The sequence below is a fragment of the Amblyomma maculatum genome, chromosome 6 (assembly GCF_055883805.1).
Source record: "Amblyomma maculatum isolate TAMU_Amacu chromosome 6, ASM5588380v1, whole genome shotgun sequence".
Taxonomy (NCBI): Eukaryota; Metazoa; Arthropoda; class Arachnida; order Ixodida; family Ixodidae; genus Amblyomma; species Amblyomma maculatum.
The window spans coordinates 76,874,647-76,880,896 of NC_139349.1; positions in this window are offsets into that span (position 1 = coordinate 76,874,647).

The window sequence follows — 6,250 nt, forward strand, 5'->3', positions numbered from 1 at the left end:
CAATACTGAGTAGCACTATACAGCCTACCATACGTGATGCAGTGTTTCAGTCAGCCGTGATGCGTACTCGCCACGCTCTTGTTCGTCACAGCGTGCTTCTGCCAGCAGCCCACTTCCCCTAGTGTAGTTACACAAGTCCACCTTCGCAATAGACTACTTCCACTAAATGTCCAGCGTCAAGATGTGGACTTTTTCTTAGCCGCTTCTGTCCCTATGGTATCTCCGCTTGCCGCACTTGTTACCAAATTTCATGCTCGACGACCTTGAGGAAGAGGAGGAGGCACTTAAGCCCCGCTTTTAAGGGTATGGCGCAACCCAGCTAACGGTTCCTGTTTTTCGGCTCACCTTCCTAATCAAATCTTTGCCTTTATTATCTCGTACATACTCAGTGTACAGATTTAATATATCTATACATATATCCGCCATGTACATATGAAACGCCATCCGACGCAGATACAAAGTAATACTTTAACCAAGCCGTATGCGAGCGTGCATGCGTGGCCTAGGCGTAGCGTGCCTGACTGGGCATCCAAAAGCACTGGAAGGTTGATTCCCACCTTCACACCACAAGTGAGCACCTGATTTATGACAGCATGTGGTATCGTTACAGCACACAACCCATCGACGAATGAGTGCTCGGCCAAGTCACCTGCAGAGGCATGGCTGTAACTTTTCGCTCAATGTTGATGCTGCATTTTTCGGATAAAGGAGCCGTTAACTCTACTGCTTCAAAGCACTAAATAAAGTAGGTGGGAATTAAGATCCAAGCAAAAAAAGAAAAAAGGTTTACAACCAAGAATAGGCGATCTGAATAAGACTTAGAAATCAATATGTTTTGAACAAGAAATCGCCTGGTGTCGACCTCTTCATACTGCTACATTTTTTTTTTTTTTTAAACAATGTACAACTGGCCATATCAAGTGGGTGTGGAAAGTTTATTTTTGGGGGGGCACATGCTGCAATATATGGCATACATAAAGAAGCCTGATGCTCCATTGTAGTGCAGTTTGCTCCTTCGTTTCCGAGTTTCATCTTAAGAAAATTCAGGGGGAAACGTCGGGTTTTATTTTCAGTTTATATTCGGGCAGAAATGCGAAACTGTTCAGAAATTATTACAAAAACCAGCGTTTACCGGGTTACATACAACAAGAAAAAGACGCAAAAACAGCAAGGATTCTTTTCACAACGCATATGTTTCATTGAAAAAGAGCACGTTATGTCAAGCTTTCCAAATAAAAAGGGCCAATAGTCTAGGCTATGCGGCTGGTTGCTGAATCTGTATTTCAAGACAAAACAATTTGTGCCAGATGGATAAGACTGTGAAGTCTTAGGATTGCAGGTGAACCAAACAGACGAGCGCTAATTTGCCTGCTGATACTTTTTGCAGTCAAAGTTCTCATGTGAAAGCGGTATTGCACAGGTTTTGCTCTTCTGTCGGCCAGCTTTGTGTAGTTGACTGGAACTAGAGAAACAGGTTTTCCCCCTAATAAATATGATCTTTTTACTTGATTGGCTGCGCGAATGCAGCGCCATGTATACTGCGGGAATGGCCTTTGTCGCGGCGTTAATTCTAACATCGGAGGCGATTTCGCTCTGTCGAGGTCAAAGTGCAAGTCAAAGGTCAAGTCATGATCGGTACCCTGGTCACGGCTATCGTGTATAATCATAGTGTCATGACTACGCAGGGTTAATGTTATACCGTTGCTATGCTGCGGCTCCATAAGCAATTAAGCAAGACAAAGTTTTTACTCGGGGTCACGGATTAGTGCTTTCGCACTAAGGCGCGCATGCGCAGAGTCAATGAGAAAAACAGACACGTGTAAAACTGACAAGTCCAACGTCGTTATCAAAACTATCAGCAAAGAAAACCAAAGAAAGAGTATCAGAAACCGAAGTTCAGCATAGAGCCCGAAGCGCTAAAAGGAGACAAAAAACTGGGGCAACAGAAACAATAGCAGTTATTCGTGTCAGGAAACCTTTCTGACAGGGCCAACTGATGGGTTATTTCCGCAAGAATTCGAACCACTCTTCCGAATCAAGTGAGCTTCCACAAATAATCGGGCCGGCGTTCAGTTTTGCGCTCGTCCGTGTTCTCCCTTATGTCTTGTCTTGTCCATTTAGTGAAAACTATTCCCTAAGAAAAAAGCCATTTTATCTCTCATACACTTTAGTTATCGTACGGCATTGGACACAAGTTTGCGGCATGCCAATTCACGGCTGCCTCCATATAGCCAGCGAGTGAGTATAGTTATTCGATCGTGTGGATGGACCACACATTTCTGTTCCCATCCTTTTCAGTAAGTCCTTGCCGGAAAATATTTTTACTGGAAATCGACATTCCGAAATCTTTTGTCCATAACTACACACTATGATTTGCATTTACGGGACTAGTTTGTGCCGATGCTAGACCAGTACTGCGTTTGTACGTACCAGAACTGGGAGGATGATCTATGCGGCAGCTGTAGTTCGGAATATACAAAGTGTCAAGGTGGCATTTGCCAGCTACGGGGAGTCAATTCTGGTGTTATGAGGATGCTCTCCAGCATATGTATTTATTATATGGTGCGTTTATCCTGGCACTCAAAGAGATCAGATGCTTAGGCGTATCTTGCAGCGGAGCTTCGTTGTTGCACGGCCGGTCTCGGGGGAGAGCGCGCGCTCTTTCTTACGGCCTTCTCAATCGCCGCGGGAACAATGGGAACTTTTCTCCTTGAGTTGCGCTCTCCGCCACCGCAAGGGGCGCGACCTGCTCATTGTTCGCCCCGCGTCTGCTTCAGCGGCGGCGGGTGGCTTTTGCTTGGTTTCGCGCTGTCGCTCGCGAGTTTCGTGGTGAGTGCAGCCCCGAAATTAAAGAACACAGAAGGTAGATGCTGCAGCGGCATGTCGTCAACGTACTACACACGTGAACGGATATAAAAAAACACTGTCGTTCAGCAAACGTTCGACAAGCATTGCATACATTGCGGCATGGTAGCTACTTTTGTCCATTTTAATCCGAACGTTTCCCAAGCCTGTACAAGAATAGGAACAAAAAAAAAAACAACAATGAGGAGTGATCACATCGAAGATTCTTCAAGGCTAACATGACAGCAACTCGTCTGCTACAGCAAAACCGTCTTTAGCGCTAGATGTGAAACCATTCATGTAACACCGAAGATGAAAATAATTTCATAAAAATGTAATTTAAATTGCAAAATGTTTGCATGATATAAAGCATTAGTATAACAGTCAAAGTAAACGTTGTGGGGTTGAGTTTTAAATGTTATTACAATTCATATATTAGCCAATGTGTGGTATTATAAACAATAATTTAATTTTGCAAATAAACATTGTTTCAATGAAATTTTTACATGATATTAAGCTTGTTATGAAAGCAATAAAAAATGGTTTGATATTCATGACACCACTTGTGCTCGAAGAGGTAAAAAAGAGGCCAATAAATGATGAAGGTGATACTTGATGCAGTGACTTACAAATGAGTTCACCTGCTATATCGAAAGTATGCAAGAAACTTCTAAAGCATTAAAGAAGGACACTCTCACTGAAAACTCATTTCAAGCCCTATATAGCGACCCATTGAGGCTCTCTTCGGGAAAGTAAGGTTAATGTGCGGAAGGGAATGACATATGCTAGATGCGAGGGCCGTAACAGCCAGCGGTACATGACTACATTGCCAAGACGGACGTTTCATCTGAGAGAAAAATCAAGGCACTGAAGGAAGTGATGGCATCTCCTACCATCCCATTTCCCACTGTCATATATTCCGGTTTACCTTACGCCGCTGGATATATCGTTTAATTAATCAACTTCGGGTGTGACGCTTGCGCTATTCTTCTTGAAACTAGCAAAAGAAGCAGACCCATGTAGTACGCTCTTCTACGAGGACAATATTCTAGTGGACTGCATTATCCGAAACCAGAGCTTGTTGCCCTATTGGACAAGCTTCTTTTTTTTTTTTTTTTCGAAAAAGCTGCCATGCACCTAGTATATACACAAATGTTCTCGAAGTACTTAAGATACTGATTCAGTCAGCATTTCAGAATTCAACACTGAGTTGCCCGAAAGGAATTGACAACAGCTATGTTAGGTCCGCTTCTTTGATATTTGAAACATTTCTCAGAATTCTTCTTCTCAATTAATTATACCAGGAAAGTGACGAGAAGACCCAAAGGCCAACTCCTTATGTGCACAAGCCGTGCAGGAAGATTTTGAGACTGAATTTTCTAGACGCAGGTCGCATTTTGATGTATTGATGAACATATAGTGCAATGTGTAACTTTGAAGGACAATTTTTTTATTGCTTGCCGCTCTTTTCGATTCTGCTTAACTGTTTATGCCCATTTCCTTGATTGAAAGTAGTCGCGAGACTACACATACATCTTCGGTCTTTCATCGACTGATATGTTTTGAACGAAGCTAGAACAGCCCACTCCACTAGACAAGTGAAATTTTTACTATATGAATAAATTTTTGTTGTTTACTCTGAATCTGAGACGCGCCATGAATTTTTGCCGGCGCCTCTTCTGATCTAAACGAAAACGGTAGCGGTTGACAGAATCTCCACCCAACAGTTCACCATGCACCCACGTCAGATCGCGCTACACCTGCTTAAAACATTCAAAGGCACATTGCATAGCCTGGCAAATTTATTTTTGTACAAAACTTAGGGGTAAAAAATGTTGAAGTGTACCCGAAGCTTCATTCGACCGTGCACGGCCGCACTGACGAAGGAGCGCGAGCGTGAGCGGATTGTTGACTGTATTGTATTCCTCGTACACGATAAATGTTCGATGTTGATTACGGACTTTGTATAAACCATAAGGGGCGAAATGTCAGGACCTGCCGTTTGCAACTGACGCGGGCGAAGCTAAAATCGAGCGCGCGTTCCCATTGCGCGTGAACGGCTGTAGCGGAGGAGCAGCAGTGGGGCGGTGGCGACCCCACCAAGGCGCGGCGGGCGGTGGAAACAGACCCCATTGGAGAGGCCGTAAGAGAAGAGGAGCGCTCTCTCCCTCGAGACCGGCCGTGGTTGTTGTTGTTTACCAAGTAAAATATGTAAAATACCCACGCAGGGGGATCAGTCGAGAACTGGGCATGCACCAGCGAAGCGAGCACCAAGATAATGATGATGATATCCTCAGTGAAAATGTCACATACCAAAAGGGCAACGCCCTTCTTCGTCTTCGGACGCAGCATAGCCACGGCCGCTCGATCCATTGAGCGGCCGTGGCATAGCGCTGGCGCATGCCATGTGACGAAAACAATGACGGTTTGCTCGCTACAGTTTGCCACCGGCAGTAAAGGGGCCATCATTACGACCTATGACGCCGAAAGGACATACGCAACGGGCTAACAATGTAATTGAGAGGTTCGTTGAAGGACCCGGTAGGGACCTTGATACCGCGCAAGTAGCTTCTTTGAGGGCAGGGGGTCGTGGGCACAGAGCCACATCAGAGAGTCGGGTGGATGTGATTAAAAAAGGTTCGCCGGTGTTGTGGTGATGTTTTTGTTGTCATGGGTTTTAGTCGCAAGCGAAAGGGCGAGCTGACGGCATTCTTCTGCGTGCGCAGCGGCGTCGGAGAGAGCGTCGATTCAGAAGGATCAGGCAGCTAGGGAATAAGTGCATCCACTGCGCAGGTTGGCTCGCGTCCGTAAGAAAGGAGGGAGAGAATCCAGTGGGTGGTTTGCGTCGCGGTGTAATATGCGTAGGTGACGAAGGGAAGAATCTGGCTCCTGTTCTAATGGTCAGCGTAAGCGTTCACATACATTGCCAGCAGGTCACTAAGGATATGGCTAACAGGCTCTGTAAGGCCGTTCGTCTGAGAGTGGTACGAGAAGTGGCGGTGCGGCAGATAATGCAGCACTCCTTCAGGAGGGCCTCAAGAGTGTCAGACAGGAAAACGCGTCCGCGGTCGCTGAGCAGCCTTTGAGGGGCACGTGCCATGGCGAAAAATCAGGATTTTGAATACAAATGAAGCGACGTCGCGTGCAGAAGAAGATACCGGTGATTCTACAGTGTAACGGGTGAGGTGATCTAGCTGTTCGGTGGTCATGTCAACAGTGGCAGCGACGACAAATCTTAGGTACGAACCTGGTCAGACGTGCGATGAAGCCCAAGGCCGCAGCGAGCGGGAAAGGGCGCCCGCGTCTGCATGCTTGAGGTGTGGGCGATAAATGACACGAACGCCATACTCCCGAAAGCGGAAAGCCCAGCGAACGAGACGGCCGGACGGGTCTAGTCTCGTCGCGC